Source organism: Abramis brama (assembly GCF_963993115.1).
Source record: "Abramis brama genome assembly, chromosome: 1".
Lineage (NCBI taxonomy): Eukaryota > Metazoa > Chordata > Actinopteri > Cypriniformes > Leuciscidae > Abramis > Abramis brama.
In genome coordinates, this window is record NC_139963.1 from 50,654,884 (window position 1) to 50,679,849 (window position 24,966).

The 24,966-nt window shown below is 41.3% G+C and overlaps 1 protein-coding gene across 4 annotated transcripts in view; it reads left to right on the top strand.

The window, feature by feature from the left end:
- The first annotated feature begins 13,255 nt into the window (after positions 1-13,255).
- LOC311087331 (uncharacterized protein) overlaps positions 13,256-24,966 on the top strand; it is a 34,005-nt gene continuing 22,294 nt past the window's right edge. For all 4 annotated transcript variants that reach the window (XM_084120666.1, XM_084120664.1, XM_084120665.1 and 1 more), the window contains exon 1: positions 13,256-13,409. The gene's annotated coding sequence lies outside the window, so the exon portion shown is untranslated. The remainder of the gene's footprint in view (positions 13,410-24,966) is intronic.

Genomic DNA, 24,966 nt, shown 5'->3' on the forward strand with positions numbered 1-24,966 from the left:
CAAACGACGGAAGAATGTGTGTACTAGTGCTGGATAATCTTTCAAATTCTAATGATTCTTTTCAGAGATTCGTTCACTTTCAGTTTGTTCACCAAAATGATTTGTTCATTGATTTGTTCAGTATACATATTACATAAATACGCCCACAGGTGGTGAAAAATAGTGTCTTATGTCTTAAGTCAACAAACGTATTTACTTCTAACAAAAAAATTATTTGGCTTTATTAAAATGTGTTTCTAATTTACTCATTAAATTAATAAAATAAGTCAAAATAAGTGGTTCAGATGGCCAAAGCACGAAGGTTTTCTTGCATAATTAACATTTAATTGTTTTGGTCAGACATTTACACATTCATAAATCTGGGATTATGTTTAACGTTGAGTTATGTTCCATGTTAAGTATGAATAAACAATCGAATGTGCACAGTACCTATACCTGCGCTTTGCATCTACGGATTGCTGAATGAGATTGACTCACATGCTAAATGACGACCTACCCGGTACTCTCTCAATCATTTCATTCACAAACAAAATGTACCAACGAGATCTCTCTCTCGCTCAGACTCTAAACAGAGCAATCTCATTCAGTGATGGGCGTTGTGGTGGCAAACAATTTTCTATTACTGAATAAGAGACAAACATGTAACAATTGTCTTTAAAGATTATTTATTCCCTACCATTTGTGTGTCCCAATCCGAAAACGTGTTGCAATTGCCACCTGGAAACTGGCCACGGGTGGTGAATACAGGACAATCAGCCATCTTTTTGGAGTAGGCCTCAGCACTGTGTTTAATTGTGTTCAGGAATTCTGCAACACAGTCATCTTCCCGTCCACAGGAGATTTCCTGATGCTGACAAGTTGTTAGAAATGGCCACTTTCTTTAAAGGGATAGTTCACTTTGAAATAAATTTTTGATATGTTTTAGCTTACCTCAAGGGCATCCAAGATGTAGGTGTCTTTGTTTCCGCAGTAGTTTCAATTTTGATATTTTTAGGTCAAACCGTTCTTGTCTGTCAGTCATAATGCAGGTCTGTGGTCACTGTCTCAAAACACAAGCACAGAGTCCAAATTAAAACAATTCCCCATCGTCCAAATGAAACAATTCCCCATCATAAGTACACATTGATGGCCTAAGACACGAAACGAGCGGTTTGTGTGAGAAAACGAACAGTATTTATATCGTTTTTAGCTCTTGAAAACAGCACACCGTCCAAATGATCTGACGGCGCGGGCAGGTATAGATGTATAGATGTCGCCTTGGCTATTGCAGTTCATTGGAACAAAACCGTAGCAAAGCGACATCTAGTGTATATATCTATGCGGGTATAGATGTATACACTAGATGTCGCCTTCACTACTGCAGTTCATTGGAACGAAACCGTAGCCAAGGCGACATCTATGTATACATCTATAGCCGCCCGCGCCGTCAGACCATTTGGACGTGTGCTGTTTTCAAGAGCTAAAAACAATATAAATACTGTTCGTTTTCTCACACAAACCGCTCGTTTCGTGTCTTAGGCCATCAGTGTGTACTTATGATGGGGAATTGTTTCATTTGGACGATGGGGAATTGTTTTAATTTGGACTCTGTGCTTGTGTTTTGAGACCGTGACCATCGACCTGCATTATATGACTGACAGACAAGAACGGATTGACCTAAAAATATCAAAATTGAAACTACTGTGGAAAAAAAGACACCTACATCTTGGATGCCCTTGAGGTAAGCTAAAACATATCAAAAATTAATTTCAAAGTGAACTATCCCTTTAATAACCGTTGGAGAGTTCCAGTGTGTCGGTGCAATTGATGGCAGTCACATTCCAGTATTGCAGAGGACTATCCACAAGACTATCTCAGTCGGAAAGGCTGGCATTATATTGTTCTGCAAGCAGTTGTGGATGGCAAACGTCTTTTCTGGGATGTTTGTGTTGGCTATCCAGGGAGTGTGCATGACGCCAGAGTGCTACGACAGACATGCCATATTTTTGTAACAAAAACATATTTTTGTCGTTTGTGTTTGAGGACATCTGAACTGTCATACATTTATTATATTCTCCTCCATTGAATAAACCCTTGTATCTCTAAAACTATGCATTCTGTGAATAATTTCATTAGAGCATGTCATGTGAGCTTTAGAGAAGGCTGATAACATGCTAATGAAATATTGTATTGCCCTGTAAACCCCTGTTTGACTAATGTCTGGCCAGGAGCTCAATTCTTGCTTTATGGTCCTCAATCAAAGACCCTTTCACACTGCTGCCAACATGAGACATTCTTTTATAAATATTCTTTTGTTTGAATTCAGCCATTATAGCCTTTATTCAGGCATTATGGCTTGGCCATCAACTCCAGGCCCACTATTCACCTATTAGTCTTTATAGAAAACAAACCCCCCAAAAAAGGCATGGGACTGTATGTGAATTCTTGTTACAAAATATATTGTGAAATAGATATAGCTCCTGCACGACAAGTTTTTTTATTAACTTCCAATCACGATCTACAGTAATGTGGCTTTTAGTCATATAATGATGTTGAAATATGTTATATATATAGCACTTTATATGCATATATTTATATTTAATGTACACATTCTTTATTCATATGAAAATACATAAAAATCGTATGAAAATCACACACAAACCGTATACGATATTTGCCTGTTAAGGGGATAAACAAACTTTGAAAAATGTAAAGTGAAATAAATGTAAATGAAAATAAAATTGTAAATAGTTAATTTAAATAAAATTGTACATTAAAAGAAACAAAAATACTATGGTGATTTAACGGAATGCATAGCTGATATAAAAAATTGTATGACTCGTAATTTCCTACTACTAAATTCTGAAAAAAAAGTTTCTAATTATTGGACAAAAAATGTCCTCACGTAATAATCTAGAATACTGTCTAACACTTGATGGCTGCTCTGTTAAGTCTTCGTCGTCGGTTAGGAACCTGGGTGTGCTCTTTGATACCAATCTTTTATTTGAAAGTCACGTGTCTAGTATCTGTAAAACTGCATTTTTCCATCTTAAAAATATATCTAAATTACGTCATATGCTCGCATTGACAACTGCGGAACAATTAGTTAATGCGTTCATGACCTCAAGGCTAGACTATTGTAATGCTATTATGGGTGGTTGCCCTGCACGCTTAATAAACAAACTACAGCTGGTTCAAAACGCAGCAGCTCGAGTTCTTACCAGAACCAGGAAGTATGACCATATTAGCCCGGTTCTGTCAACACTGCACTGGCTCTCTATCAAACATCGCATCAATTTTTAAATATTACTGATTACTTACAAAGCACTAAATGGTTTAGCTCCGCAGTACTTGAGCGAGCTCTTAACGCATTATAGTCCTTCACGTCTATTGCGATCTCAAAATTCCGGCCAGTTGATAATACCTAGAATATCAAAGTCGACTGCTGGTAGATCCTTTTCCTATTTAGCACCAAAACTCTGGAACAGTCTTCCTAACATTGTCCGGGAAGCAGACACACTCTGTCAGTTCAAAGCTAGACTAAAAACACATATCTTTGACCTAGCATACACATAACACATTATAGACTTCTATAATTCCATTTTAGGCTGCATAGATTAAGCCAGACGATACCGGGAACACTTCCCATGAATCCTGATGTACTCGTTAAATCATAACCGCATTACCGCAGTCCGCCAGATCCAGGCCGTATCCAGATCCGATGAAGGACCTGCGCCTGAACGTGACGATTACGCAGTGCTGAAGTGTCAACCAGTCACTGAAGTGAGGTGGACTCAGGCCGTATCCAGAATAGATGGTGGATCTGCACGTGGTGCAGTGCCGGCCTTATCGACACGACCAATCTGACTTCTGACCTGTAATGCGGCCTGGATCATAATCATACACTGTTCGCTCGTTGGCAGGAGGAGAACTGGCCCCCGACTGAGCCTGGGTTCTCCCGAGGTTTATTTCTCAATTCTGTCACCTGATGGAGTTTTGGTTCCTTGCCAGTGTTGCCTTGGCTTTTGGCTTGCTTAGTTGGGGACATTTAATATTCAATGATATTATTGATCTGCCTAATTAGGGTGGACGATGCAATTTTCTTCTAGAAACAAACTTTGTTGTATTATTTTCATTTTATCAATGTAAAGCTGCTTTGATACAATCTGTATTGTAAAAAGCGCTATATAAATAAAGGTGACTTGAGTTATTTGCAATAATTTTTGCGCTTGAGCCTCCATTACAGCCATCATGCGCCCCGTGAGTCCAAGCAGAGATTGTGTGTCCGCTCTCATGTCCCGCCGCAAGGCATCATCCATTTCTTTGCTGGAACCTCTCATCTGCCCTTTCCAAATACTGCACCAGCTCCGAAGTGCTGTCTCTTTTCCTTTTTCCTGTGTACAACAATAATAGCAGATGACAGATCATGAATGTGTTGTCATAGCATTGCAAAAAAAGTGTTTTCTGCAGGGAATTACGCGTCTGCATCTGCTACATGATTAAATATTATTTGTGACCGGTATATATCATCATACTACATCACTATCACTTCATTTTTCGGTCATGTCCCATAATAGATCATCAACATTATATTGTATATAGCAAGTTAATGTCAGATTGACTTTATATTCTATTTTAAACTTCAGTTTTTTTCTAGACTTTTACTTTGTTTTAGATAGTGTAATCAAATTTTATTGTTACATATCAAAGCATTTTGTATTGCGGTTCATTTATATAAATGAAGAATCAATATGAACATTATTTCAGTACCTGATAGTAATATATACAGTATATACACACATCTCAATGCTTGCATAGTGTACGATGTGACCTTTTGCACACCAAGTCTTACCCCGTTGTGAAGATGCGTCTCCAGAGCTGCTACACGACGGCGCGGGAGAGCTGCAGCCCAGCGGTGGCGGTAACTCAACGCTGTCATCACCGTCGTTGATGGCAGACAATTCTATAAACAAAAACACAAAGACAGTGTTTTTAAAAAAAGATTTTTGTCCACAACACTTTATACACTGTTCTGTGATAGCATACTTTATACAATGAAATTACAGATAATACAATCCTAGCTAGCAACATTGCAAACACTGATGTGAGAAATTAGTACCTCGCTGAACAGCTGAGAAACACAGGCTGGGAACAAGTAAAATAATGTAAAAACAGAACTTACCAGGATCAGTACAACTTTGCTGCAGCGAATCATCCACCATTGACCCGAGCATTATTGTTGCCGAGTTCAGTGCCACGGTCACCTGGCATGCCGGTCTATCGCCGAGGACAGAGTCGAGAACGTTGAAATGTGGGTTCAGATGTGGGCGACCATTGTCGCTTCGACCGAGGTCCTATTTTTAGTCCCTATAGTCCTTCTTTAGTTTTTTAAGTTTGTTGCTAATCTCTTTGACGCTCCTGTTGAACCCCGCTGCAGTCATCTCTCGCTGAATTTGCTGCAAAACCGGTTTTGTCCGTGAAGCCCCATCTAATTTACTCTGGACTTCTGCAGAGGACCAGAGTGCAAGAGAGCAGCTTGTTTCCTCCTCGGACCACTGTTGTTTTTGGTTAATCGCATCCATCGTTTTTAGCTGCTAATTCTAAAATGTCGGTCACAAGTTTCTGTTCGTCTTGTGTGTCAGGGTACTTAAAGGGACAATATGTAGCTTTTTAGGTATTTTATTATCTAAAATCAATATTTTTAATCATAAATATGCCCTCAATGGTGTACAAATACCTATGCCAATGATCAGACTAATCCTCGTAAACGAAAAATTTATTATCTTTATATACATGGGACGGGTAGGTCCACGGAGGCTTCCATGTAGTTCCGCCATCTTGAAAAACTAATCTTGAAAGTACTAGGCCAACGCGTTTCCACAACGTGTTTTCGTTCAGAACCAGCGTCACGTGACTGAAGCTAGCAGAAGTAGAGGAGCAGAGCAGTGAGAGGCGCTTGTCACTGCCCCGGCAAGTTTAAAGCAGAACTCGGCAACTCTAGCGAACTCTAGTCACTTCTTCGCTGATTTTCCCTTTTGTTGTCGCATGTTTTCCCCACGAGCTCCCCCTACAGCTGTGGGGGGGCGTATATTTCACAACACAGTCGTAAAAAACTCACTTGCGGCGGCCTCCTCCCCTTCTCTACCGCTGCTCATGTGCGTTTGTTTTGATCGGAGCAAGCCAACTGTATCGCGTGGAGCTATGTCTACCGAGGTGGGTAATCTGGTAATACATCATACATGCGTGTGTGTTTATGTCGAATTGCCGTAAAGCAATTTGTTTCGCGCTCGTTCTCGCTTCTCATGAGACTTCCAATTTCTATCTTGCCGGGACGGTAGTGAACAAGTTGCAAGGTTGGTTTTCCGCCTGGGAACGCTGGGGGGAGCGGGGAAAGTCACCAATATCACCAGAACAGGTTGTTTAACCATCCAAATGATTTCTAGACAGTTTTTTTAAGTTAAAAAAGCTACCAAGTTCTCCTTTAAAAGGATGCACTGCACGGTTATTTATACACCGTTCATTCATACATACATATGAGTCACAGGATAAGGAGTCCTCGTCGTCGAAAAAGTCCAAAATAGACCGTAAACGTGACACCGGAGATTACAAAAACAAGGGTTAATGTCGGGATAGCTAATGCAGGAGAAAGCTTTCAAAAGAGACGCTGAAGTTGCCTGCTTTCTTCTTTTAGACAGGTAAGTCAATGTTACGGTCTTAATTACAAGCTTTTTTTCATTGCTTGGTTGTGAACTTTATTATATTGACAGTAGAACATTTATAGTTATATCTATTTATATATTCTATTCATAAGTTAAACAGGCTCTTTGATGAATAGCAGCTATTGAGTAAAGTAACGTTAGAGAAGGCTCTGATGATGATGATATCTAACAATGCACGTACTTCAAAAATATCCTCCTGGGACCCAAGAATAGACTTTTGTCCACTGTAGTGGACATTATATTTTAGTGGATTTCTCTGACATCATACATGTCACATGACACAACCTGGGTGTCCTGTAAAGAGCACATTCAGGACTTTTCAGAGATACCAAATGTTTGGAGGTTTCACCATGAATACAACTACTCCTTGGTCTTAAAAAATGTCTGACATTAATTTAGTGATCAAATGTAGCATTCTTATGGAAATATGATAATATATTGTAATTATAATTTAAATTGGACTACTTTTCAAATTGTATTTCATAAAACAACATCTCAGGAAAATATTAAGTAAAATAAAGTAAAGTAAAATTTCAAATAAAAAAATTACTTTTTGTTACAGAACAGGACGTTGATTTCAAACGTGTCCACTGTAGAGGACATCAGGACTTAAACCATGTTTATCAGGCATTTTGTGAGACACAACAAGTGAATATGGAAATAAATTATACATCAATATTCCTATGAAATATTAGATATTATTATTAAAATGTTGCCAATTATTACTCCAATTATTACACTTCTTTTTTCATTAAATGTTGCTCCAAGAACACATTAATGTGCAAATTAGATACAGTGTATAGATACATTGCATTGAATGGGAATATTAATTTATGGCCATTTTACCCACATATTGCATAAAGTAAAATAGTGTATCAATTCATTCCGTTATTTCTTTCATAACATAGTTGAGAATAATCTTTATACAAATTTTGGTTGAAAAAATCCTGAAACCCCCAAATTTATTGGTGATTGAAAAAAAATCCCATTGTTTTTGCCTATACATATCATTTCATGTCATTTTATTTTTTAAACAACTTAGTCCTGGCGTCCACTACAGAGGACATAGCATAACGTATGAATAAAATATTATTTTTCAAAAATGTTTTTTTACCATTTGTTTATTGTGCTCTAAACAGTGTGATGACATGGAAAAAAACTAAATTCACAAAACTTTTTTTTTCTGGGTCTCAGGAGGATATAACAAATAAAGGCGGCATTACTGCTAACTACCCTTGTTAATGTTTTTCACAGTCAGTAATTCATACTGTAGCATTCGTTTCAGTTTGTTTTAAATAACAAACCTGTTCACCCGAAGGAAAACTCGAAGTGCTATTATAAGACATCCTGTCATAGCTTTTTGGTACATAACGGCTACCGTAGATGCAACGCGCATTTGAAAAAGTGAGGCGCTGGAGAGCACTATTCGTTTGAATGCAAAATACAGTTTCACCACTAGATGGGAGAGATTCCTACTTATTGTCCCTTTAAAGCTGCTGTCAGCAAGATTTTTTTTATCATATTTACTGAAACCGAAACTATGCTCCGACAGAACAACATAAATCAGATGGTTTTAGAAAAAAACTTGCGCTTCTACCTCCACCTAGAGCAGAGGTATTCAATGCTGCTCCTGGAGGGCCACTGTCCTGCACAGTTTAGTTCCAACCCTAATCAAACACACCTGAATCAGCTCATCAAGCTCTTCCAAATCCTTGAGTATCCAAAGGCAGGTGTGCTGAAGCAAACTAAACTCTGCAGGACAGTGGCCCTCCAGGAGCAGGATTGAAGACCTCTGACCTAGAGCCTGTTATTTGTTTGGCAAAAATCCACTGCTCCCGGTTCTTCTAGTCCAGTCAGCGCAGGGCTGTGTGAAATCTGCCTGTCAATCACAGTTCGCGCACATGACACAGAATAGAACATAGAACTGCCACCCGACCCACACCCGAAATAAAATCAGTTTAGCATATCACATTATAGACACGCTTACAACAATGTTTATTGCCAGGTCATACAGAAGTTATTTGTGGCAAGCAGGACGAGGTCGAGGGCCATGAGAGAACAGCGTGAGACCGGTGGCGTGATTGATGTGAGCAACACCTGCGCGACACCGGTCTCGTATCTCTCACGGAGGAGCTGAAGCATAAAAGTAGGAGCGACAACAGTGAAGGACGAGAGAGGACAGGCCTGTGTTTGTGTTTTTGTTATTTGTGACAGCAGTCGTCCGTGAGGGGTTGGCTATCTTTTACTTTTCGTTTTTTGTTCATTTTTATTATTAAAATAGTTGAACGTTCGCGGGTTCCCGCCTCCTTCTTCCCATAACATCTAACCTTGCTACATTATTACATGACCATTAACACAAGGACAACTTCAGCCGAAGCTGTCAAAAGGCCAACCCTGTCGACAACTTCACAACAATCTCCACTAGCTATTCTTTTTGTCAACTCCTCAGGATCCATCTCGACGACTGCAGGCAGATCGCGCGCGGTTGTGATATAAGTGAGAGACTCCTGGGAGGGCGCAGGCACAAATAAACTGATATGGATTTTAAATTATTTTATAAACTTGAAATAGCCTACAGGCACCCGCGGGTACCCGAACCCGTGCAGGACTCTGCTGTAACTGTACACAGTAAAATCCTCAGTGTTAAATCAACACTGCTCAGAGCACATATGGTCCCACTCTACAGAGTGTTAAAATTAACACTGAAGCAGTGTTGGAGTTAATGAGATAATTAAGTTAACACTGAAGCAGTGTTGAAGTTAATGAGATAATTAAGTGATTAATTAAGTGATTGGCCATTAGTGGTGACACCTGATGTTAATAAGCAGAATCATTGACGGAAAGAGAAAAAACAATAACAGAAAAAAGAGAAACACAAGAACTACAACTGACTTAAAGTCATTACACATTGTTACATTTATTATTACCAGTTTGACTTTATTTCTGTCATACATCGACAAAAGTTCTTGAGATTCAACAGAAGTTTAGATGGTAATGTTTAATGGACGTTTAATGGACTGTTACCATTTTGGTGGTCAGTGTTTGCTTTAGTTGGGCTCTTGACTCTTTTCATTTTGTTAATAGTAGTTTTTCTCTGACTGTTCCATCATTGTGTTTATAAAGCACATTTGTTACTGCAAGAGAAAACATGACCTGCTGACAATATGTTTTGATGATAAATATCATCATGTAGTGACCTGGTTCACTGATGTCATTCAGAGTCTAAATTTTTGACTATATTCTTGATGTATTGTTTTAGTATTGGTGATTGTAACTCTGAGATTCTACAGTTTGAGATCCAACAGCAATATGAAAAATATTGAACATATTTTGTGCAAAGAAGGTTTTTGTGTTAAAACACACAGACATAGAGTATCAGCATATGAGTCTCAACAATGGTGACAATAAACAAACTAGTGATGAACAGATCAACTCTGAACATCACAAAACAAACTACTAAAGTCAGAACAAAACAATAGCAAAATAAAAGCCAACAGAAAAAACAATGAAAATTACAGGACAATTCAGCTGCATAATTTATTCATGCTGCAATGCATGATGTCAGCCATTGATGCGTTCTGATTGGTGGCTCCCATCATGCACTGCAACATTAAGCATTTGTTTGATTGTCACCATTGTTGAGATTCATATGTAGATTCTTGATGTCTGTGTGGGATTTCAATACTTTCAGATAATTAAAATATTGCTGGATGTAACTACTGTAGTGAAAAATTAATAAAGCTTTTGGATAATCAATTTATAATGCTGGGTGACATCATTGAATCAGGTCACTAGTAATTTCATCATCAAAACATAATCAGGGCTGCATTTGCAAATGCATCTTAAGCCATACTTGATTGCAGACCAACTGCAACAAATGGTCTTTACAATCAAATTAGACTTGCGATGCTTTCAGGAAACACAGCCCAAATCATAGTTTCTCTTGCCACAACACATATGCTCTATAAGCAAAGAGTTGGAGCAGCCAGAGAAATACTAATGTTTAAAAGTAAAGGGTCAAGAGCCCAACTAAAGCAACCACTGGTCACTATAATGGTGACATGAAACGAAACATTCCATCAAACATTACCATCTAAACTTCTGTTAAATCTAAATAAGACCGTGTGTAGATGTATGACAGAAATAAAGTCAAACTGGTCAAATAGCCTAATAAGTGCAATAATGGCTCGAAAGTCAGTTGTAGTTCTTGTGTTTCTCTTTTTTCTGTTCTTGTTTGTCTTTCCTTCAATGATTCTGCTTGTTATCATCAGGTGTCACCACTAAATGCCAATCATCACTTAATTAATCACTTAATTATCTCATTAACTTCAACACTGCTTCAGTGTTAACTTAATTATCTCATTAACTTCAACACTGCTTCAGTGTTAATTTTAACACTCTGTAGAGTGGGACCATATGTGCTCTGAGCAGTGTTGATTTAACACTGGGGATTTTACTGTGTAACCTGTGTGGGTGAAAATTTGAGTTTAACTTTCATCTGTCCCCCTCTGTCTAGGTGCTGAGAGCTGTCAGTGGGAGCAGTGCCCCTTGCGGTGGTGGGTCCCTTGGGGTGTGCTGTGGCTACGCGTGTTCAGTGTTCACCAAGTGTGGTCATTCCCTTGCTGTGAAATCCAAACACTTTGTGAAGCGAATTATTGTGTGAGTGTTTCTTGAGTTTAAAAATAAAAATCTATTTTTGTACTGGACCACTGTCTCTGGCTAATCCATCTACGAACTTGAGTGCCTTGCTAGAATAAAATCACTAATTTTGGGTGTAAATCCCATCGGGGCGTAGTCTGCTAATTGTCTGGGTTCAAGCCCTGTAAATTTGTATCCCACCTGCCACATGGATGCATCAGGATTTTCTCTCCAACTATTCTGGATCGACTCTGAACGTAGTTTTAAAACACACTCTCACACACACCACTTGAACCTTCCATAAAATAATCTTTCATGAAGGTCGGAAAGGTTGAAGCGAATTACAATGACATTCACGGGCTTGATTGCACAGGATTTTGCACAGAAAAACGTAGCCACATATTTGTCACCAACAGATACCCTTAGTCTTAGACCAGTGAAATGAGCTGTCAATTTACAGGAGATCTGAAGACATCAGCATCAAAATGAGGTGAAAACAGGAACTATTGATGTGAAATGGGTAGAACTATATTTACAGCCCTAGTACAACGGTTGTCAGTTTAGAAGTAGGCTATACATGTGAATTAAACGTGGGACAATGGGACAACCTTCATCATCACAGTATGCTAATGTTGTGAATCAGATGCGAGGGAATATCATCATTATGCAGATTGAGGACTGATGTGTCTCTTATACCTCTAACACACATCTGTGCTATTTGCTACACACACACACTTATTCCCACTACATACTACTGATCTACTAGTTTGCTTATGAACTGAACAGAATTGTGCTGAACTTAATATTAAAGTATTCTAATGTAAAATCTAGATACTGAAACATATGTTAAAGAACAACAATAACTTCAATGGAGTCAGATTACTTATATTAGAGTCAGATAACTCAATGCTCATTCTCCCTCAACTGTTTTTTTGATCCTATTATTGGTTCAAAATAGCACAAGCCTCCAAGACTTACACAATAAAGAGTATTTTCAGCAGTTGTTAAATGGATGGTAACAGTTGATCAGCTATTTTCGAAGGCTGGATCGTGTTTATGGGGTGCAGTCTAACATTTGTTCATGCTTCATAAAAAAAAAAAATATATAAAAAAAATCTGCACCGTTGTGTCTCTCCTCCTAAAACGGTCTGATGTGTTACTGATTATAAGAAGCCTCTCCCTCAGAAATACACAACGGGCTCTGATTGGTCAGCTTGGCCCAGTGTGTTGTGATAGGCCTTTATCTCATTTCCTGGTTTCGGAACGTTCGAAATCGCCAAGCAGTGTACTCGCACTTCCGGTGGTTACTTAGTTACACATTTAGATGAAAAGTAGGTCAGTAAACTTAAATAAAATCGCGATATAGACCAGTGTCTGTCAATATTAAACCGCATAAAGACTATTTAAATAGGAATCGTGCATGTTCTGCGTGTCTCTGTGAATGAATGGCACCGACGCGTTTCATTTACCACACACACACACACTGAGGCACGCATGACGCTCGCGATTTTTTTCAGCCTTACTTATTAACATTAATGCACTTCATCAACAGAGCCGCTCTGAGAGTCACTTCAGCAGCATTTTTTAGCTTCATTTGAGAGAAACTATCATCATAAAACACAGAGAGAAGGTCTACACGGCAACCCGTCAAAATAAAAGTTTGGTTAACCTTTGAAGAAATTTTTGCTTAAATCATTACATTTTAAACAATTGGTTATAACAATTTAATTAAACCATTCAATTAAAACTTTTGGGAGACGCGAGAGCGAAGTAGTCCAGTGATAATTAACATGAAGCCATGGTGAATGCAATAACCGGAAGACGCTGTACATTGCTTCGCGGCTACTTCCGGCGTTCTATTGTGTTGTGATAAAGGCCTATTGGCTAACCGCCTAGTTCACGCTGTCCGGAAACGTCACGTCCGTTAGCAGTTGCATGTGCTTCGGTGTATTGTAAACAAAGGCGTCAATATTGCCTTATCAATTTCAGCTCGAATCAGACTTAGAGAATATTTGTGGAGAGGAATCGAGCAGAACTTGTGCACGAACGGCTGTTACAGGACGTTTCAGAAAGGTATGATTTTTTTTTTCTGTGGTCTCATACTTTTTCTATACGCGGTTATTTAATGCTACTGATTTTTATGTTAAAACACGCAGAAATATCCATGCATTTTATACATTCGTTCTACCTCATAATATTACAATCCTCGAAGGGATCATTTGATCAGCACACACACACACACACACACACACACACACTCCACAAATGTAGCCAAATATCTGTCGTCAGAACCATGACCACATTACGAGACTGCATGGTTTTACCACAGTAAAGAAAATGTTTAACACCATCATTCAACTATCGCTGGTGGGATTAAAATTAAGTTTGTATGTGTCTGAAACAGCCAGAGGTGGGTAATCCAGGGGCCAAAGAGTAAAAGTCCTGCCATATGTTTATTCCACCCATAAACTCAGTCAGCTGATTTCACTAATTAGTTCTCTCTCCTGTCTGAATTAGCAAATCCAGGTGATTGGAACAAAATACTGAGGAGGACTTTTACTTTCTGAACCTGGTCTTTACACCTCTGCATAGCAATGCCACATGTCAGCCAAGAGCAAAGAAATAAACCAGAACTAGACATTATCATAACCAAAAAATCTGTGTATATTAAATATGGAGTAATTTCAGCCAAAGCCTCAGATGAAATCAACTGAAGAGAAAAGAAGACATTAAATCTGTGAAGATCTCAGCAGAGGAGGATTAAACAACTCCACAAACAGCATTACCAGCTTCACTTATTACTAACCAGACTGACTTTATTTCTGGCAGACGTCTACAAAAAGTTCTTATTGAGAATTAACAGAGGTTTAACTCTAATGTGTTTCATTTGAAATCACCATAAGAGTGATTAGTGTTTCCATTAGTTGGGCTCTTAACTCTTATTATACCTTTTGTCTTTTTTGGCTGCTGTGACTGTGTTTGTCAAACACATTTGCAGCAGCAAAGAAAGCTAAAGTGAAATGAGATCAGGTGATGATGGTTACCTGTTGATGGTTTTATAATCATCATGAAATAACCTGATTCACTGAGGTTTTTATAATCTAACAGTTATGTTGTTCCATTAATATTTTCACGTCACAAACCCTGTGTTACTGCAGCATTAGATCCAGAAATATAACAATCGGTTTAAATCTTTTAACAAACATGAAATTTAAAAATTAACTTTTGCTGACACACACAGATATCAACAATCAGCGTATGCATCTCAACAATGGTGACAATCACAAATATTTAGATAAACAGATAAATTCAGAACATCACTGAAAAGCTACTAATTCACAACAAAACCAACAGCAAAAAATAAAAGCAAATATTTAGAATCAAACAAAATTATAGGTCAATTCAGCTGCATAATTTATTCATGTTGCAATGCATGCTGGGAGTTTTGTACTATGCTGGTACCCAGCATGCATTGCAGCAAAGTACTTTTGATTGTCACCATTGTTGAGATTTATACGCTGATTGTTGATGTCTGTGTGTGTCATATTAAACTGACTTTTTTGTGCTCATGTCTGTTAAAGTCTTCTAACTGTTATAATATTGCTGGATCTAATGCTGCAGTAACACAGGGTTTGTGTTGTGAAAACAATATTAATGTGATAACACATTAACACATTGTTAGATTCAAAAGACATCAGTGAATCAGTCTATTTCATGATGACTATAAATCCATCAACAGGTAACCATCATCACCTGATCTCATTTCACTTTAGCTTTCTTTGCTGCTGTAAATGTGTTTGACAAACACACTGTCACAGCGGCCAAAAAAGACAAAAGGCATAATACGAGTTAAGAGACCAACTAATGGAAACACTAATCACTCTTATGGTGACTTCAAATGAAACACATTAGAGTTAAACCTCTGTTAATTCTCAATAAGAACTTTTTGTAGACGTCTGACAGAAATAAAGTCAGTCTGGTTAGTAATAAGTGAAGCTGGTAATGCTGTTTGTGGAGTTGTTTAATCCTCCTCTGCTGAGATCTTCACAGATTTAATGTCTTCTTTTCTCTTCAGTTGATTTCATCTAAGGCTGTGTCTGAAGTCAGTTGTAGTTCTTGTGTTTCTGCTTGTCTCTTTTTTCTGTTCTCTTCTTTCTTTCAGTGATTCTTTTTGTTAACTTATTAAGGCTGAGATGACTTCATATTTAATATACACAGATGTTGTGGCTCAGATAAGGTCCAGTTCTGGTTTATTTCTTTGCTCTTGGCTGACATGTGGCATTGCTATGGCCTGCTTGTGGCCCAGATCTGGCAAACAGGAGTGGGCCACTCAAGTGCCGTAGATCCATGCTGCATGTGGGCCAGATCATCTTTCCACGTGTGCCAGATGTGGGCCGGATCTGGGCCGACACAATGTTGCTATGTGGGTGCAGAGGTGTCAAGTAACGAAGTACAAATACTTCGTTACCTTACTTAAGTAGAAATTTGGGGTATCTATACTTTACTGGAGTAATTATTTTTCAGACGACTTTTTACTTCTACTCCTTACATTTTGACGCAATTATCTGTACTTTCTACTCCTTACATTTTAAAAATAGCCTCGTTACTCCTATTTAATTTCGGCTTGTAGTCGTAAAAAAAAAAAAAAAAAAAAATTGGCCAATTACACAAACGGTTTAGACCTGACTCCCGCCTCCTGAATACACATCGCTAAACTGATTGGCGTTGTGGTGTCGTTCTGACTTGTGAGAGGCTGTAGTCACATTTGTTTGTGCGCAGCGACAAAAGTCCTCCGAAGGAAATGTACATGCGGTAAGCGAGGGAGAAATCGGTGCAAATCGCGTCAGGTAAGCGAGTGAGAAATCGAGGCAAATCGCGTCAAATATAGTTAGAGAGAGAGAGAGAGAGAGAGAGAGAGAGAGAGAGAGAGAGAGAGAGAGAGAGAGAGAGAGAGAGAGAGATTTTCTTTACATTACTTTTATACTTTAAGTAGTTTTGAAACAAGTACTTGTATACTTTTACTTGAGTAAAAAGCTTGAGTTGATACTTCAACTTCTACAGAAGTCTTTTTAAACCCTAGTATCTATACTTCTACCTGAGTAATGAATGTCTGTTACATTCCTAAATTTAATGCAAGATAATCTGAAATGTCAAGTGACAATTTTACTATAGCAAATGGAATTGATGTATACATTTATTGATGGATGTTGTTTTTGTTGTTGTACAAAATTACATTGTTGACGGTTTTATTATTGAATGTATTTTTTTTTTATTTATCAAGTCATGCACTAAAACGGTTTCAGTATTGACTTTTGTAAATCATTTGATTCTTCATCAAATGTTTTTAGAACAAGTGGAAATTCTGGTTTCTGTGAGTTTGTTGGAAGATTGTACTAAATAAACAGTTAAATGTTTGATTGCAGAGTGTAAAAGGCTTATTTTTTCAGACAAAAATTGTTTGTAATTTTGTTTTGTATTTATTTTGATATTTAATATATAAAAGTTTTAAAAATTAAGTTAATCCAAATAATAATTTATAATTTAATGCTAATTAAACAAATCTCTTTGGTTGAAAGAGTATTTTTACTTTAAGTTGACAATGGAAATGTGATTTGATTAATTTTTTTAAGTTGAGATAATGTAAACCGATTACTTGTAACAAGTTGAAGTAATTTTTTTACTTTGATCCAACGACTCATTTTTTTTCAGTGTACGAAATGCAGACAATACAGTTTTGCTGCTTGTAAATGTGACGCGACAGATCCCTAGCGGCACGTGAACAGATCATCTCTAACTAATAGTAAATAAACACGAATTAACACTTTTGAAAGATACAGTAGGCTACAACTTACCGAAATGTATATTCCTCATACATCGACAAATCAAACAAACAAAGGGGTCAATAAAACAGCTGTAGAACAATGTCACATAACATTTACCTCAGGAAACATTTGATAAAACAACAATGTCAGTTTTTTTTATACAAAAGTACAAAAGAAAGTGCAACAGTAACTCATAAATGTCCATAAATATTTGAATTTGATCTGTTACTTTTGAGACATGTAGAAAGCCCTGCCCCAACACGACAAAACACTTAAATTACATTCAATGATGTTTTTTATAATAATAAAGTTATACTAACTTTACAACTACATAATCATACATACGTGTACGTAATGTACATGTGGTATAACCACACTTTATGTAAAAGTGCACACGTATTCTCATGAGATCACGTTGATTCAGATTTGGCGTCATCTGAAGTCCTGTCAAGAGTTGGTCTCTTCACAGACCTGTGAAGTGTTGGGCATCTCAAGTCTTCATAAGAGGCTGGATCCAGACTGGAGCTGACGTACTCTCTAGTTACCTCATGATGGGCATCCCGAGATAAAACAGAGAAGCAAAAGGAATATAACTAGCTAAGCTGCTGTTCGCAACATTAAGCAAAGATAATCATCTAATTGTCATTGAAGATTGTCAGTCTCTGCACATAAAAACTGTTACGTGTTAGAGATCTAATTACCTTAATACAATGAATGTAGTTATCATAAAATCTAACCATGTTTCAGTTCATAGTTATGTGGCTGTAGTGGTTGAAGATGAGTGACATTAGTGTTTGTTTGTTGTAGTATTGGGTGTTTTATCCATGTCATTGTAACGAGGTTCAGATATTGTATTGTAAGGAAGGAAGAAGACAGGGGTCGGCGTGACTGAAACACTCACTTTATTTACCAACTCAAAATGAACAAAATAAACAAAAGGGCGCACGTAGCGCATTCACCGTGCCACGCACAGCAATAACAACGAGAAACAAATAACAATCACAACTTCATTCAAACACAGCGTACAGGTGAGGTTCCAGTCCAACTCTCTCTCCCATCTCCTCCCGCATGCTGGCTTATATCCGGTCTCTCCACACCAATCACTGCAATCAGACACAGGTGTTCATCATTTTGCACTTGACCTACTTACTCACCGATCGGCCCCCTCCTTTCTCTCCTGCTACAGACTTCGCAAAACCACGCCCCCCTCGCCACATACCCCCACCGCCCGACTCAGGCCGGGGAGCCATCCGGCCTGCAGCCCCAATCCCCCCCCCCTCCTCCTCCTCCTCCTCCTCCTCCTCCTCCTCCTCCTCCTGGAGAGAAAGTCAGCCACAGCCATCTGTACACCCGGCCTGTGGATCACCTGGAACTTAAACGGCTGTAAAGCGAGATACCAACGAGTGATCCGTGCGTTGGTATCCTTCATGCGGTGGAGCCACTGCAGGGGAGCATGGTCCGAACAGAGGGTGAACTCCCGTCCCAGGAGGTAATAGCGGAGGGTGAGAACGGCCCATCTGATGGCCAAACACTCCTTCTCAATGGTGCTGTACACCGTCTCTCTCTTAGAGAGCTTTCGACTGATGTACAGCACCGGCCACTCCTCACCCTCCACCTCCTGGGACAGGACCGCGCCCATCCCCCTGTCCGACGCGTCGGTCTGTAGGATGAAAGGGAGAGAAAAGTCAGGGGCATGTAAGAGTGGTCCACCACATAAAGCAGCCTTTATCTGGGTAAAAGCCTGCTGACACTGCTCCGTCCATTGAACCGTATCTGGTACCTCCTTTTTAGTTAGATCAGTCAGCGGGCTGGCGAGGTCCGAATAATTAGGCACAAAAACCTTCTGTAATAACCCGCCAGCCCCAGGAACTGTCTAACCTCCTTTTTGGTCTTGGGTCTCGGACAAGTCGCAACCGCTGCCGTCTTATCAATTTGGGGACGCACTTGTCCATGACCCAAGTGGAAGCCCAGATACCTTACTTCCACCCGCCCAATTGCACACTTCTTCGGGTTGGCCGTGAGCCCCGCCCGTCTCAACGTCTTCAGAACAGCCTGCACCTGCTGCATATGACGCTGCCAGTCACCACTATAGGTGATGATATCATCCAAGTAGGCAGCGGCATATGCAGCGTGCGGTCGGAGAATCCTGTCCATCAAACGCTGAAACGTTGGCGGAGCCCCGAACAACCCGAAAGGAAGAGTGACAAATTGGTGTAATCCGAACGGCGTGGTGAAAGCTGTTTTTTCTTTGGATAAGGGAGATAAGGGGATCTGCCAATATCCCTTGGTTAAGTCCAATGTCGAATAAAAACGAGCAGTACCCAGCCGATCAAGCAATTCGTCAACCCTTGGCATTGGATAAGCGTCGAATTTCGACACAGCATTCACCTTCCTGTAATCTACACAGAACCGGATCGAGCCGTCCGTTTTAGGAACTAAAACTATCGGGCTCGCCCAGTCACTGTTAGATTCTTCTATTACTCCCAACTTTCTTTTTGTGCTCTGGCAGTCGATACGGCCGGCTGCAAACCACCATGTTCGGCTCTGTCTCAACGTGGTGTTGAATGAGGTCCGTCCGACCAGGCAGGGGCGAGAACACATCAGCAAAATCTGCTTGTAAATTATGCACATCAGTGAGTTGGGATGGTGAGAGGTGGTCTCCCCCAGCGGCCAGGGCGAGAGATTTTGTTTTGACATTCGCCTCTGGACCGAGATCCTCCTCTCCACTCACTACCATCGCCAGCATCACTGATTCCACCTCAGACCATTTTTTAAGCAGGTTGAGGTGGTAAATTTGATGTGCCCCGCCCCTATCTGTTTGTATTACCTCATAGTCAAGATCTCCAATTCGCCGTGTAACCTCAAAAGGTCCTTGCCACTTTGCGAGTAATTTTGAGCTAGAGGTAGGAAGTAATACAAGCACTTTCTCTCCCGGTGTAAATTGACGCAGTCTAGCCCCCCTGTTGTACAGCCGACTTTGCTTATCCTGAGCCTGTAACAAATTCTCCCTTGACAGCCGCCCCAAAGTGTGGAGTTTTGTTCTCAGGTCCAGGACATACTGAATTTCATTTTTACTAGCTGAAGGTCCGTCCTCCCAAGTTTCCCTAAGGACGTCTAACACCCCGCGGGGCTGACGCCCATAGAGAAGCTCGAAGGGGGAAAACCCCGTGGAGGCTTGAGGGACCTCCCGTACGGCGAACAAGAGGGGTTCTAACCACCGATCCCAATTTTTGGCGTCTTCTTGTACAAACTTTCGAATCATGGATTTCAAAGTGCGGTTAAATCGTTCGACCAGCCCGTCTGTTTGTGGGTAATAGACACTGGTCCGGATCGATTTAATGCCCAATAATTCGTAAAGTTCGCGTATCGTTCGTGATATAAACGCCGTGCCTTGATCGGTGAGAATCTCTTTCGGGATTCCCACCCGGGAGATTAGTTGAAACAGAGCGCTCGCCACGCTATTTGCGGAAATATTGCGAAGCGGGACTGCTTCAGGATATCGTGTTGCGTAGTCCACCAGGACTAAAGCAAAGCGATGTCCCCGTGCTGACCGTTCTAATGGCCCGATGAGGTCCATACCAATTCGTTCGAAGGGGACCTGCATCAACGGAATAGGGCACAATGGTGCTTTTGGGTTGGCCGGTGGATTCACCAGCTGACATTCACGACAAGACGCACACCACTGGCGTACATTCTCGTGAATGCCCGGCCAAAAGAATCGGGCCATGAGACGGTTTAGTGTCGTTGTTTGTCCTAAATGCCCGGCCATTGGATTAGAATGAGCCGCCTGGAAAAGCATTTCCCGACGGCTTTTGGGTACCAACAACTGAGTTGTATCCTGCTTTGATTGGGCATCCTGGGTTACCCGATACAACTTATCTTTTATAATTGTAAAATACGGATAGGTGAGCGGTTGGTCGGGGTGGAGAAGCTGGCCGTCGATAGAGCGAACCTGATCAAAGGCATGTTTCAGCGTGTTATCCTGGGACTGTTCCAGGGGAAAATCATCGCGCTCTGTGAGAATGGTTCTCTCCAGTGCGCTCTGTTCCCCTGAACCAGTACCCAGAGGTTCCGGATCAGCTTCTCCCAACTGAGCAGTTGCCACCTTCCTTTTATCTTTTTCTACCCAAGAAGCATCCGCACATAAATGACCCAATAATTCATTAAACGCTGGCCAATCCGTCCCCAAAATCAGCGGATGCCGGAGGTGCGGGTTAATCGCCACCTCCACACTATGCTTTTGTCCCCTAAATTGAATATCCACAGGCATTAACGGATAATTCACCACTTCCCCGTGCACACACCGTACCTTAACCATGCGGCCATTATCTAATGCCTTAGGTTGAATCAGGCTTTGGTGTATAGAGGTTTGGTTACAGCCTGAATCCACCAGAGCCTGAAAAGTACCCCCCTTTATACTTACGGGTATTTGGTACAGGCCAGCTTGATCGGGGGCAGCTTGCGGCGCATCGGGGACCCGGATCAGCGTCCCCACCTCCATCACCGGACACCGATCGATAAAATGACTCGGGTCCCCGCAGCGCCAACAAGCCGGCCCGGGCCTCCCCGCCGCTCCAGTGGCAGGAAGCGGGTCAAGGGATTGGCGTGGAGAGAGAGGTAGCGCAGCCTGGGGAGAAAATCCCCCCCTCGATGGGCCCCCTCCCCAGGGAAGAGGCCTGGGGGCAGATACCGGCTCCGCTGCACCCCCTGTCCTCCACCTTGGAGCCGGCCATGGCGGCAGATTCGCCCGGTACCTGGGAAGGGGAGAGGGCTTGGGGGGGGGGTAGAGAGAGAGAGAGAGAGAAGCAGATGGCAGGGGTTCGCCGACCCCCGGGCATGCCACCATTTGGTCCTCCGCCAGCTGGATGGCCTGGTTCAGCGACGTCGGGCGGTGGCACTGGACCCACTGCGCAGTCTTTGTTGGTAACCGCGCCACAAACTGCTCCAGCACCACACAATCGATGACTTTCTCGACGTCGGCCATCAGCCACTTGCGGCACGAGTCCCGGAGCTGTTGGGCCATGATGAAGGGTCGGCCAGACTCCTCGAGGTTCAACGTCCTGAACCTCTGGCGGTGTTGTTCCGGAGTCCGGCCAACCCACTGGAGAATGGCCCGCTTTAAATCCTGATAGACCAGGAGATTCTGGACTGGCAGTTGGTGTGCGGCCACCTGCGCCTCTCCGGACAGCAGGGGTATCAGCCGCATTGGCCAGTCCGTCGAGGGCCATCCCCGATCCTCAGCCGACCTCTCAAACAATTCCAGAAATGCCTCCGGATCATCCTCGGGGCCCATCTTGTTGAGAGGTATCGGCGAGGACGAGTCTTTGTATGATGGGGGGACGGCCCTAACCTCCCGGTCTATCCAGCTCCGGAACAGCTCGCGGTCTTCATGCTGGCCTCGGAGGAGCGCCTCGAACCGTTTGTCCTGCTCCTCCTTTATGGCCAGCAGATGTTGATGATGTTCCTGGTGAAGACCAGCGAGCGATTGAATGATGTCCGCAAATGGCGTACCTGGCGGAGTCTGCATGGCGGCGGCGATCTTCTTCCTTCCCGGGCTTCGGCACCAGTGTAACGAGGTTCAGATATTGTATTGTAAGGAAGGAAGAAGACAGGGGTCGGCGTGACTGAAAAAACTCACTTTATTTACCAACTCAAAATGAACAAAATAAACAAAAGGGCGCACGTAGCGCATTCACCGTGCCACGCACAGCAATAACAATGAGAAACCAATAACAATCACAGCTTCATTCAAACACAGCGTACAGGTGAGGTTCCAGTCCAACTCTCTCTCCCATCTCCTCCCGCATGCTGGCTTATATCCGGTCTCTCCACACCAATCACTGCAATCAGACACAGGTGTTCATCATTTTGCACTTGACCTACTTACTCACCGATCGGCCCCCTCCTTTCTCTCCTGCTACAGACTTCGCAAAACCACGCCCCCCTCGCCACAGTCATATTGAGAGAAATAACCATCATCTTTCAATAGAGCAGTTTTATAGGCTTTTGTCCTATATCTTGACTCAAATAATGTGTTTCTAACAGCAAACACTCAGAATAAAGTGAGATGATCTGCTGATGATCCTGAATGGCTTGTTGAATGAGTGTTGATAGTCTGAGGCTCATCAATATTAACAGATCTGCTGAAAACACTCTTTATTTCATGACAATAGTTCCTGTTTTCACCTCATTTATTATGCTGATGTCTTCAGATCTCCTGTAAATGGCCACTGAAAGCTCATTTCTACAGAGCCCCTAATGGGAGATGGTGGAAAATATTTGGGATGGGAGGGAAAAAAAGTACATTTACATGTATTCATTTAGGAGACGCTTTTATCCAAAGCGACTTACAAATGAGAACAATAGAAGCAGTTAAACTAAGTTTAGTCTCAGTTTAAAGTAACACTAAGTAACTTTTCAACCTTCATAATATATTTCCAAAACGCTTGTGATGGTACATCGACTTAAAATAGGTTGAATGACGTGTCTGCCATAGCCTGATGGGGTTTGTATAGTTTTTAATCGTACTTTTAAACTTCGGGGTTCGGGTAGTAACACCCGCGCACAAAAAGAACTACAAAATTCAACTGCTTTACGGCATAGGCTACCTCACTTCCCCCAACACGTCCTCGCATGCTGTTGAACTTGTAAGTATATTGCTTATACTGTATATCACTCGGACAAGCTTTTTACTCGTTGGTGTGAGCTAAAAAGCACCTGGCGTTCTTGTTGATGGATTAGTAGACATCTTCGGAGGCTAGCTGTGCTTGTTCGATGTCCGACGATTTGTAACGCATTGTGTTTATTTCCCAATCGAACTCGTGTAACTGTCTGTCACACCACATTCTACCATCCACAGCATTACTTGATAGACAAAAATAGGACAAGAATGAGCATCAAACAGAAACAATCCGCTTACGGTGTGTTCGAGGCGCACATACAATACAGACTGTGCCGAGTCAGTTAAACAGGGCGCGCGCAGCTCTTAAAGGGGACACACCTTATTGCCACTCGTTACAGCTTCTATCCGACTGAACAGGGACCGGTATACAGGAGCATCAGGCTCAGGATCAGTGAGTGAAGAGACTGCTGCGTGAGTGGTATTTACGACAGTAACGTTAAATACAAGTAGTCCACAGCGACTCTAGGGGTCGTTGTTTGACCAAAACGGAAATCCTACATAATGGGGCTTTAATCTAACACAGTACATGTTAATTATTTTCATTTTTTTTTAAAAAATAGAATAGAATAGAAGAGAAAGTTAGTATTACTGGATCAAGTGCTGTCGAAAAAGAAGCGTCTTCAGCCGTTTCTTTAAAGTGGCTATGGACTCATCTGCTCTGGTTGAGTTAGGCAGATCATTCCACCAGCAGGGAACAGTCATGGTAAAGGTCCGAGAAAGAGATTTTGTGCCTCTTTGAGATGGCACCACAAGACGCCGTTCACTTGCAGAGCGCAAGTTCCTGGATGGCACATAAGCCCGAATGATTTTAAGTAAAAGGGAGCAGAGCCAGTGGTTGTTCTGTAGGCAAACGTCAGTGACTTGAATTTAATGCGAGCGGCAACTGGCAACCAGTGCAATTTTGTGAGGAGAGGAGTGACACATGCTCTCTTTGGCTCATTTAAAGACCACTCTAGCTGCTGCATTCTGGATCAGTTGCAGAGGTTTGACTGTGCAAGCTGGAAGGCCAGCTGATTAGCTGAATGGTGAAGTTGTGGTGAAGTGTTGGGTTGGCCGGGACCACGAGTAGCTCTGTCTTTGCAAGGTTTAGTTGAAGGTGCACTGCATGAAAAGACTCAAATCCGGC